This window comes from Arachis hypogaea, chromosome 13, assembly GCF_003086295.3.
Source record: "Arachis hypogaea cultivar Tifrunner chromosome 13, arahy.Tifrunner.gnm2.J5K5, whole genome shotgun sequence".
Lineage (NCBI taxonomy): Eukaryota > Viridiplantae > Streptophyta > Magnoliopsida > Fabales > Fabaceae > Arachis > Arachis hypogaea.
The window spans coordinates 61,995,768-62,007,762 of record NC_092048.1 but is presented as its reverse complement, the minus strand read 5'-3'; the positions used below and the strand labels follow the sequence as shown (position 1 = coordinate 62,007,762).

The window sequence follows — 11,995 nt, the reverse complement described above, 5'->3', positions numbered from 1 at the left end:
GCCCACGTTAGTTGCGATGTTAATTACATTAACGTGGAAGCTAACGTTGAGGAAAGAAATGATGGACCAACGTTAGTGACACTCACCTTTATCACTAACGTTGGAAATGTCAATCACCACCACGTTAGTGGTCACATTAATGCAATTAACGTGAACTCTAACGTGGGAAGGAGGGGCGTTTGGAGCGTTAGTGACAAAGGTAAGTGTCACTAATGCTCTCGAAGCTTAGGAATGCCCACGTTAAGGGTCATGTTAGTTATACTAATGTGAAATCTAACGTGGGAAAAGGGGGCAATAAGCAACGTTATTGGAAAAGGTGAATGCCAATAACGTTTGCAAAGGACCAAAAGCCAACGTTAGTGGTCACGTTAGTGCCACTAACGTTTAAGTTAACGTAAGTCAATTAAGGTTTGGAACGTTAGTGAAAAAGGTTATCGTCACTAACGTCTTCGAACCCAAATTCACACTTAACGTTAACACCACTAACGTCCTAACTAACTGGCTACCATGCCTGATTCACTTTCTCTCTACAAGCAAAGCTAAGCCCACTGAAGACTGTAACTGCTTCAACTAAAGATCCAAAGGCCCATATCCAAGACTTGGATAGCCAACTAGAAGATCAAAAGAGTAGTATATATAGGAGTAGTTTTGAATTAGGAAGGGAGCTTGGAGCATTTTGGAGAACTACACTCTGTATATTTTACTTTCTCTGCAACTTCTAGTTTGATTTTCAGAATGTACTTTTCATTTATGCTTTCCATTCCTAGAGCTATGAACAACTAAACCCCTTTCATTGGGTTAGGGAGCTCTGTTGTAATTTGATGGATCAATAATAGTTTTCATTCTTCTTCTTCTTTCTTTTCTCTTGATTTTACTAGAAGGCTTTCGATTTTCATCCAATTGGATAGTTGTCTTGGAAAAGAAGCTATTCATACTTGGATCTCTTCGAAACCTTGGAAGAGGAATGAAGAGATCATGCTAGAAATGCTTTCTCATGTTGGACCAAATTGGGGTTTGGATGGATATAGTGACATATAATCCTACCAACACTTTGATTTGGGAATACATGTGGTATAATCAGTGACCATACTTCATCTCTTCATGAGCAATTAGACCAAGGAATTGGCTATTGATCAAGATTTGAGAGATTGGGTTGCCAAGGAATTGGAATCCAATCACTTAAGATTGCCAAGGAGATCAATGAATGCATTAATTGAGGAAGAGATGAGAATGAATTTAATCCGGAAAATACAACATCTCCTGAGCCCAATGAATCCCCCATTTCTGATCTTACCCATTCTCTTTATTTTTTGCCATTTACTTTTATGCTCATCTTCCTAAATCCCCATTTAAGATTCTGCAATTTACTTTCCGTCATTTATGTTCTGTCATTTACTTTCAGCAATTACATTTTCTGTTATTTACTTTCCCGCCAATTACTTTTCTGCAAATCTCAACTCCATTTCTGCTTAGCTCAACTAGAACATTCCTCTAATTAAAGTTGCCTGACCAATCAATCCTTGTGGGATTTGACCTCACTTTATTGTGAGTTTTTTACTTGACGACAATTCGGTATACTTGCCGAGGAAAATTTGTTGAGAGACAAGTTTTCGTGCATCAAGTTTATGGCGCCATTGCCGGGGATTGATTTTGTATCAACAATGATTAAATTGGTGGATAACTAGATTGAGCATTTTTCTTTTATTTGATTTAATTTCATTTGAGTGATTTACTTTCAGTTTTAGTTAATTGTCTTCCCTTTACCCCTTACCCGTTTGTGGTGCTATCTTCATTTTTTTTACAATTCAGTTCACTAACCCACTAACTGTTTGATATATTGCATCACTCACACTAACAGCACCCCTAATAAGAGTAACTTCTCCATCAATTCTCTTTCCTACTTTTTGCTCTGTTGGTTGTATGACAGGTAGAAAAAGCGGGGCTTCAACTTCCTTTGATTTTGAACCTGAGAGAACCTTTCTTAGATTAAGGAAGGAAGCAAGAGGAAAAAGGGTCGTGGGTGCTGAGGAAGAGGAGGAGTATTTTGAACCAAACATGGAGGAGAATATGGAGAACCACCATGAAGAAGAGGCTCACAACCATGGCAGAGAAGGTCCAGTGCATCATGCTGGGCAAGAGAGAAGAGTTCTGGGCTCTTACATCAATCCAAACCCAGGTAACTATGAAAGTAGCATCCAAAAGCCGGTCATACATGCCAATAACTTTGAACTAAAACCCCAGCTCATCACCCTTGTTCAGAACAACTGTTCCTTCGGAGGAAGTATCCAAGAAGACCCCAACCAACATCTCACCACCTTTCTAAGGATATGTGATACTGTGAAGTCTAATGGTGTTCATCCTGACACCTATAGATTGCTTCTGTTTCCCTTTTCACTCAAGGACAAAGAATTTAAATGGCTGGAATCTTTCCCAAAGGAGAGTTTAACAACTTGAGAAGATGTGGTGAACAAATTCTTGGTGAGATTCTATCCTCCTCAAAGAATCAATAGGTTGAGAGCTGAGGTACAAACCTTCAAGCAACAAGATGGTGAAACTCTCTATGAAGCATGGGAGAGGTTTAAGGACTTGACAAGAAGGTGCCCACCAGATATGTTCAATGAATGGGTGCAGTTATATATTTTCTATGAGGGTCTTTCATACGAATCAAAGAAGGCAGTAGACCACTCATCCGGGGGGTCTTTGAACAAGAAGAAGACCATTGAAGAAGCCATAGATGTCATTGAGACTGTAGCCGAGAATGACTACTTCTATGCTTTTGAAAGAGGTAATACTAGAGGAGTGATGGAGCTAAACAACGTGGATACACTGCTGGCTCAAAACAAGATGATCACCAAGCAGCTGGCTGACCTTACCAAGAAGATGGAAAAAAACCAAGTAGCAGCAATCACTACCTCATCAGCAGCTCAAGAAGGAGTGAATGCAGAGGCAGAGGGTGATCAAGAACAAGCCAACTACATTGGGAACTCACCTAGGAAGACTCATGATCCATACTCTAAAACTTACAATCCTGGTTGGAGGAACCACCCAAACTTTGGGTGGGAAAATCAACAAGATCAAGGCCAAGATCAGAGACGTCACAACCCCAACAACAATGCAAATCACCAACATTCCACACAGAGATCATTGATACGTAAAAATTAAATATTCACATATTTACCGGCAAGTATACCGGATTGTATCAAGTAGTAAAACTCACCGGAGTGAGGTCGATCCCACAGAGATTGGTGGATTAAGCAACTTTAGTTAAATGGTATTCTAGTTAAGCAAACATTATTTTGATTCATGAGATTTGAACACTTGAAAGAAATTACAAAGAATTAAATGACAAGAAATTTAAAGAACTAAAGTAATGAAGGAAAATTAAATGACTAAAAGTAAATGACGGAAACTTAGATTGCAAGAAACTTGAATGACATTTAAAGATAAATTGCAAGGAAGTAGAGTGCAGAAATTAAATTGCAAGTAAATTCAGAGCAGAATGTAAATGGAAGAATGACAAATTACGTGAATTCTAAAATAAATTGCAAGTAATTGAGAGCTGAATTTAAATGGCAGGAATGCTAAATTACTTTGATATAAAAAGGAATTGGGTAGTGGGCAATCAAATAACTAGAGAATAAAAGAAATGAGAATTAATGATGGAGAGATCATTAGGGATCAGAGATGCAAATTCTCATGAATTGATGTTGATCAATTCTTTCTCAATCATGGGTATAGATCCATGGCAGATTGTAGGTAATTGAATTCCAATCTCTTGGTAACTCAATTTCTCATCAACACAATCAATTGCCACTCTCGTGATCTAATTGTTCATGAGAAGAGATGAAGCTCATTAACTAATCCTTCAAGCCACACAATTCCCAGGATCTCAACCAAGGGTGGTTACATCTCACATACCAACCCAAAGTGTATTAATCAAAGAAATCATGAAAGGATAAACTCTAAACTGAATTATGTGACTCCTTTCTCAAGTTCATCACACAATTCATATAGATGCAACCCCTCTCTCAATGGTGATTGAATCTTTGAAGAACAAGAGTTTCCTCTTGGATGAACCACTTGAAGTGAGAAGGAAAAGAAGAGTTATCAATTCATTCAAATAAACAGAGCTCTTACCCTAATGAAAATGGGATTTAGTGAATCATTGCTCAAATTTCAACAACAATTGCAAAGATGAAAATTAAACTAAGTGTAGAGAAGAATGAAGAAGAAGAAGAAGAAAAGGTATTCCACTTTTAAAACTGAAATTCAAAGTTGCAAGAAAAACAAAATAGAAGATGGGTGAGATGCAGTAAAAAGTAAAAATGCTAGTGTAATAGTAAAAGTGTCTAAGTGTCAAAAGTCTAAAAAAAGTTTTCAAAATAAGTCTTCTCATAGTACAAAACTCTTCTCTATTTATAATACTCCTAAGACTCATTTGGAGATCTTCAATTGAGTTAGCAATGTGGGCTTTTCCCTTGTTGAATTCCTGGTCCAATGGAGGAAGTGTTGCCCTTTGAAGAGAGCAGAGGAAAGCAGAGCTCATCCATCTCAATTCTGGCCCAATGGCCTGGCGTTACTGGCAAACACGCTAGTGTAAACGCACGTTGGCAACGTGCTGTTGAATTTCCTGGGCTGGGAATTTGGTGCTTGGGTGTTGTTGCCCAAGTTGTTGCCAAACACTTGGCTCATTCTTCCTTCTTAGCTTCACTTTTAATGCCCAAAGTTGCCCCTGGTTTGAGCTTTAATTTTGTACTTCACTATCAACTATTATACATGGTTGGAAAGCTCTGAATGTCAGCTTTCCAACGAAACTGAAAGCACCTCGATTAGATCTCTGTAGCTCAAGTTATACTCTGTTGAAGAGGGTAAGGTTAGCCTGCCAAAATCGCACACGTTTTTAGTGAACACGCCCTTGTTTACAGCGTTGCCAACGTGCCCAGATTCTGAAGTTCTAAATGAAGCCAGCTTTTGAAGCTTTAAATGAATGCCAAACCCATACTATGATATATCTTTGAAAAGCTCTGAATGTCTACTTTCCAATGCTATTGAGATTTCATCATTTAAATCTCTAGAGCTCAAGATATACTCCATGGAAGATGAAGAGGTCAGCTGGCCTTACTACAAGTTGATACCATGTTCATCTATGCATTTTCGGGCTAAGTTTCTCCCTCAAATTTAGTGTTCACCATGTAGTGCCATATATGGTTGGAAATCACTTGATGTCTACTTTCTAATGCAACTGAAATCATCTTATTTGGAGTTTTGTAGCTCAAGTTATGTATCCTTGAAGAAGGTAAGGTCAAGCTGCCTTGGTTGGGGCATTTTTACCAAACACGCTAGTGCCAACGTGCTAGTGAACTCCCCTAGCCCAAATTCTTGGCCTTGGTGTTGTTGCTGGAGTTGCCAAGGAACACGCCAGTTCATCCCTTGCCTTGGCAACGCTCTCGAGCTTCCTTGGCTCATTCATGCTTCCTTGAGTTTCAATCTTCATGTTCTTATTTTTAGGGCCTAAAGATGACTCTGATTCGAGCTTTAATTTCATACTTCACTATGGACTATTATATATCGTTGGAAAGTTTTGGATGTCAGCTTTCCAATGCAACTGAAAACACTCAAATTGGATCTCTATAACTCAAGTTATGCATCTTTGAAGATAATGAGGTCAAGCTGCCAACTTTGCTGGAGTTGTTGGTGAAGTTGTTACCAAACATGCCAGTGCCAACACTAGTGAACTTCCCTTAGCTCAATTTCTTAGCTTTGGGCGTTGTTGTTAGCGTTGTTGATAAACACGCTAGTTCAACCTCAAGGCAACAACGTCTTCGAGCTCTTCCTTGGCCCAATTTCTTGGCCTTGCGTTGCCAAGGAACACGCCAGCTCTCCCAACATTGGCAACGCTCAAGACCACTCTCCAGGATCACCTTGCAGTGGCCAGCGTTGTTGCTGGCGTTATTGATGAACACGCCAATTCATCCTTGGCTTGGCAATGCTCTCGAGCTCCAATTCTTGCTCTGCTTCAAGATCCTGGCGTTGTTCACAAACACACTGGAGTTGGAAATGGGCAATCCCCTGTTTCCTTGCAAAGATTGATGTATCTTCAAGCCTTCTTGCTCCAATTCTTGCTCCATTTCCTACTTGCTTCATTTCCTAACATAAACCAAAGAATCTTCCTCAAAGTCTTGCCATCTTATGCAATAAATTTCAAGGGAATCATTCACATCAACTTGTTTATGAACTCCTTGAATCATTTGCATGGATTATGCCAAATTTCACCTAGTTCTTGGTTCATGAATGCATGGAAGTAAAAATCATAAAAATGCTTGTTTATTTCAAAGATAATGAATGAAACTAAGCTAAAACTAACTAAACTAACTAGCTAATATAGCAAATATGCGAATGCATCACAACACCAAACTTAAACCTTGCTTGTCCTCAAGCAAGAAAAGAACTATGCAAAAAGATTTCTTTTAATTAGTAGGGGTTGAGGAGTAGCTTGTAATGCCTTGGTGAGTGAAGTGATTAGTTGACAGTGGGGTAAACTATGAATTATATGCTCATGCAAGGATTCCAGTGCTTATTAGTCCCTACATTTTTGAAGTCTTAGATCTTAGGACTTTCATTCAAATGATATTATGGAGATCTCTTTATAGATAGTCACCTTGAAGCAGCTTATAATTTCTGTGTCTTAGCCTTGACTCTAAGTGTCATATCTCAAAGCGGCTCTTTAGATAAGCTTTCAATCAATACTCCCAAACCAGTTGGTTTTAAGGTATTAGGTGTTGAAGCACCCCTTAAGATTTACTTGCTCAAGCCTCTTTCTTTGACACAATTCCACCACAAGCATTTAACTAGGATAGTAACTCTTTGAGTTCTCATTTCTTTCTTTTTCTTCCTAGTAATTGATGCTCAGAGCCTTTTGCCATGTTCTTTTGTTTTTCTATTTCTTTTGTTTTCTTTTGCTGCTTCTTAGATCAAAAGATGTTTGAAAATCCCCACAATACTTCTTTGAACTCTATTTCCTGCCTATGAGCTCCCATGCAGGTTTTCACAAACATGCAACCTCAATACACATTCATACAACCAGAACCACCACTTCCCTTAATCTTTTGCTTGCCTCGAAATGAATTTTTGATTCCACAATCCTTCTTTTCAAAGAAATTTTCTCTGTTTACATTTTACATATCTTGAGTGCAAGCAAATTCTCAAGTGTATGGTGCTATGATGTATCTAGCATTTTAGTTATTTAACTTTAAAGAGATTATGCTATGCAGACAAGCAAGGGTGCAATATTGCTCTCAATCATAACAGTTTTGAATATAAGACAATCACTTAACAATACAACCTTTTGGAGTTTACTTGCTTTACTCCTTATCATCATCATTGTTGGTCTTTACATCCCTTTTTGTCTCTTTGGTTGATGATGCTTAATCCTTCCCAAGATTGAAGTGACTGCCTACAATAAACTTTGAAAGTTGCTTGTCCCAAAGTACTTGAGAGATGGTTAGCATCCAGGTATGCTTGTGAGTTCTTGACCTTAAGTTGGTGTGGGAACACCAAACTTAGTTCCTTGCCTACTTCTATATGCCAACACAGAATGCTTCTTTCATGCATACATACTACATCATGTGCTTTAAGTCTATGAGTAAATAAAATGCAGGACTAAAAGGTAAACAAATGAAATTGCAGGCTTAGTCAATTTCTATGATTGTTTGGAATTTGTGATTATTCATAATTGTCTCAAGGGTTACTTTGTTTTCCATGAATGTTGGTGGAACACCAAACTTAGTACCATGCATTCACCCTTAATTTTTTCTTTGTTGATACAATCACATTGGTGTGGAATACTAAACTTAATTCCTTGCAATACATAGAAGTTGAACTAACCATTTATTCTGAGAAGAGTATGAAAAAGTAGTTACTTAAGGTTGGGTTGCCTCCCAACAAGCGCTCTTTTATCGTCATTAGCTTGACGGTTGTCCCTCTTTAGGGAGGATGATGATCATAGTGCCTTAATCCTTCCCCTCTCACCGTGAGCTTCCTTCCAGTATCCTTCTTGATGATTTCCACATGTTCAAGTGAGGGGATTTTGTTCACTGTGTAATATCCAGAAAAGTGTGGAGATGTTTCCATTGGTTGGTAAGTTAGCATCACTTTATACCCTGGTGAGAAGCCTTCAGTGGGGATTTTCTTGTTTCTCCATCCTCTTAGCACTTTCTTCTTGGGACTCTTTTCTTTTTCAGGAGCTAGTTCAGGTTTTGAAGCCTCAATTTTTGGAATGTCCTTGCTGAGAATCTCAAATGCAGGCTTTGGTTGTAGCTTCTCCTCTATTCTTTGAGCTTTTTGCAACACTTCTACCTCTTCCTTTCTTTTCAAACATGAGCTTAGGTGCATTGGAAGTGTTTCATCAGGTGCCTCTTTCAAGTTTGGATCTATGGAATCAATCTTTATACACTCTTCCTCTTGGGTGGAATCTTGCAAATTCTTGAAGACATGGAACACTATATGCTCTTCATGCACCCTTAGCATCAATTCTCCTTTTTCAACATCTATCAATACCCTGGCAGTAGCTAAGAAGGGCTTCCCTAGGATGATGGGAGTGTTGTCATCTTCCTCTATGTCTAGGATGATAAAGTCAGCTGGGAGGAAAAATTTGTCCAACTTTACCAATACATTCTCCACTACTCCAAGAGCTTGCTGAATGGATTTGTCCGCCATTTGAAGGGCTATTTTTGTGGGTCTCAATTCATGAATCTGAAGCTTCTTCATCAAGGATAGAGGCATTAGGTTGATGCTTGCACCAAGATCACAAAATGCTTTCTCAATTGTCATGTTACCTATGGTGCAGGGGATATGAAAGCTCCTTGGATCCTTCCTCTTCCTTGGTAATCCTTTCTAGATGATGGCACTACACTCCGTAGTCATTACAACCATTTGTCCCTCCTTCAAGGATCTTTTCTTTGTCAACAATTCCTTCATGAACTTTACATACAATGGCATTTGTTCAAGTGCTTCTATGAAGGGGATGTTGATGTGCAGTGTCTTGAATATCTCTAGGAGTTTGGAGTATTGCTTCTCTTTGTTCTCTCCCTTGAATCTTTGAGGATATGGTAGTACTGATTGATATGCTCTCACTGCCTCTTTCTTAGTTGACTTATCACTTTGCATAGAGGTTTCTTGCTCCTATTTTTGCTCCTTCACCTCTTCTTTAAGCCTTCTTTGTTATGCTCTTCCTGAGTGATGGCTTCTGTTTCCACCTTCTTACCACTTCTCAGGGTGATTGCTTTACATTCCTCCCATTTTATGGCTTTTCATGTGTCCCTTGGGTTGTCTTCAGTGGTACTAGGGAATGCTCGCTTCTCACCTATCTCTGTGATATGTTTAGCCATTTGTCCCATTTGTCTTTCAAGGTTCCTCATGGTGGCTTCATGTCTCTATTGTCCTTTAAGCAAACTCTCTTGTCCTTTTGCTAAACTTTGAGTAGTCTAAGCAAGTGATTGTGTGTTTTGGGTAACGGCTTGCAAGGCTGCTTCAAGACATGAGATCCTGGTTTCATGATGGTCAACGGGTGGTATGATAGGGTATGATTGTTGTTGCTGGAAGTTGTTTGGGGTATTGAAGTGGGCATGTTGTGAGTTAAATAGTGGTGTGGAGAAGTTATTTTGGTGAATTTGTGAATTGTTGTGGGGTGATTGGTATGTGTTTTGTGGTTTCTTGTATTGGTTAGTATTGTTAGATGAATGATTTTGGCTGTTTGTGTTGCGGGAATGGTTGGATTTTTTGTTCTTATGCCAATGGTTTTGATTATCACCCCATCTCAGGTTGGGGTGATTCCTCCAGGATGAGTTGTATGTGTCACCATAGAATTTATTCTGAGAAGAATTTGAAGCGTTCTGCATGTATTGAACTTGTTCTTGTTGCTGCTCAACATTGCCTACTTCACCTTGGCCCCATTCAATTGAAGGTTGATTTGTTGTGCTCACTGAAGGTAGTTGGAGGCCATCTATTCTCTTAGCCATCATTTCCATTTGTTGCTGGATTTTTTGGTGCATCAACTTGTTCTGTGCCAAGATAGTGTCCACTCCTTCTGGTTCCAACACACCTTTCTTTTGAACGGGTTGGCGTTGCCTCTAATGAGCATAGAAATATTGGTTGTTTGCTACCATGTCTATGAGATTCTGGGCTTCCTCGGCTGTCTTCATCAATTGTAGCGAGCCTCCTGCAGAGTGATCCAAGGACTCTTGAGCTTTTAGAGTTAACCCCTCATAGAAATTTTGAAGTCTATCCCATTCACTGAACATCTCAGGTGGACATTTCCTAATCAGAGCTTTATATCTTTCCCATGCATCATACAATGATTCCCCATCCATTTGAGTGAATGTTTGCACCTCTGTCTTCAATCTGATGATTCTCTGAGGTGGATAGAACTTAAATAGGAATTTATTCACCAAATCATCCCAAGTGTTGATGCTTTCTTTGGGGAATATCTCAAGCCATTGTGATGCCTTGTCCCTCAAAGAAAATGGAAACAACAGCAGCTTATAAATATCTGGATACACACCATTTGTCTTGACAGTTTCACATATTCTTAGGAAGACAGATAGGTGTTGATTTGGATCCTCAAGGGGACCTCCTCCATAGGAACAATTGTTTTGCACCAGAGTGATAAGCTGAGCCTTCAATTGAAAGTTATTTGCATGAACATTGGGAGTGAGTATACTGCTCCTACAGTTTCTGGGATTGGGAAAAGTGTAAGAAGCTAGAACTCTCCTTTGTGGTGGGCCGTTATTGTTGGCAACTCCCTCAGGATGGTTATGCAGATTGCCTTCCACGGCTTGATCTTCTCCTTCTGAGTCTTCTTCACCGATTACTCCTTTCCCTCTTGCTTCTCTTCTCAATCTTCGGAGAGTTCTCTCGTCACTCTCACAAAAAGTGGAAACCTCTCTTCTTGCTTCTGACATACAACCAAACCAACAACACAAGTAAAATACTCTATTGCTAGAGTGAAGTTAAAGTTAATGAAACAAAATGTCAAACAGTTAGTGGGTCTTAACAAACAAAAAAAATGCTTAATCTAAACTACCATTCACTAAATCATTGTTAATCTTTTCCAATCCCCGGCAACGGTGCCAAAAACTTGATACGTAAAAATTAAGAATTCACGTATTTACCGGCAAGTATACCGGATCGTATCAAGTAGTAAAACTCACCGGAGTGAGGTCGATCCCACAGAGATTGGTGGATTAAGCAACTTTAGTTAAATGGTATTCTAGTTAAGCAAACATTGTTTTGATTCATGAGATTTGAACACTTGAAAGAAATTGCAAAGAATTAAATGACAAGAAATTTAAAGAACTAAAGTAATGAAGGAAAATTAAATGACTAAAAGTAAATGACGGAAACTTAGATTGCAAGAAACTTGAATGACATTTAAAGATAAATTGCAAGAAAATAGAGTGCAGAAATATAAAGTGCAGAAATTAAATTGCAAGTAAATTCAGAGCAGAATGTAAATGGCAGAATGATAAATTACGTGAATTCTAAAATAAATTGCAAGTAATTGAGAGCTGAATTTAAATGGCAGGAATGCTAAATTACTTTGATATAAAAGGGAATTGGGTAGTGGGCAATCAAATAACTAGAGAATAAAAGAAATGAGAATTAATGATGGAGAGATCATTAGGGATCAGAGATGCAAATTCTCATGAATTGATGTTGATCAATTCTTTCTCAATCATGGGTATAGATCCATGGCAGATTGTAGGTAATTGAATTCCAATCTCTTGGTAACTCAATTTCTCATCAACACAATCAATTGCCACTCTCGTGATCTAATTGTTCATGAGAAGAGATGAAGCTCATTAACTAATCCTTCAAGCCACACAATTCCCAGGATCTCAACCAAGGGTGGTTACATCTCACATACCAACCCAGAGTGTATTAATCAAAGAAATCATGAAAGGATAAACCCTAAACTAAATTATGTGATTCCTTTCTC

At 38.6% G+C, this 11,995-nt stretch overlaps 1 non-coding gene across 1 annotated transcript; it reads right to left on the bottom strand.

The window, feature by feature from the left end:
- Positions 1–2,508: 2,508 nt before the first annotated feature.
- Positions 2,509–2,615, bottom strand: LOC112738559 (small nucleolar RNA R71). Its single transcript, XR_003169513.1, has one exon. It is a non-coding gene; the product is annotated as a small nucleolar RNA R71 (small nucleolar RNA).
- Positions 2,616–11,995: the final 9,380 nt, after the last annotated feature.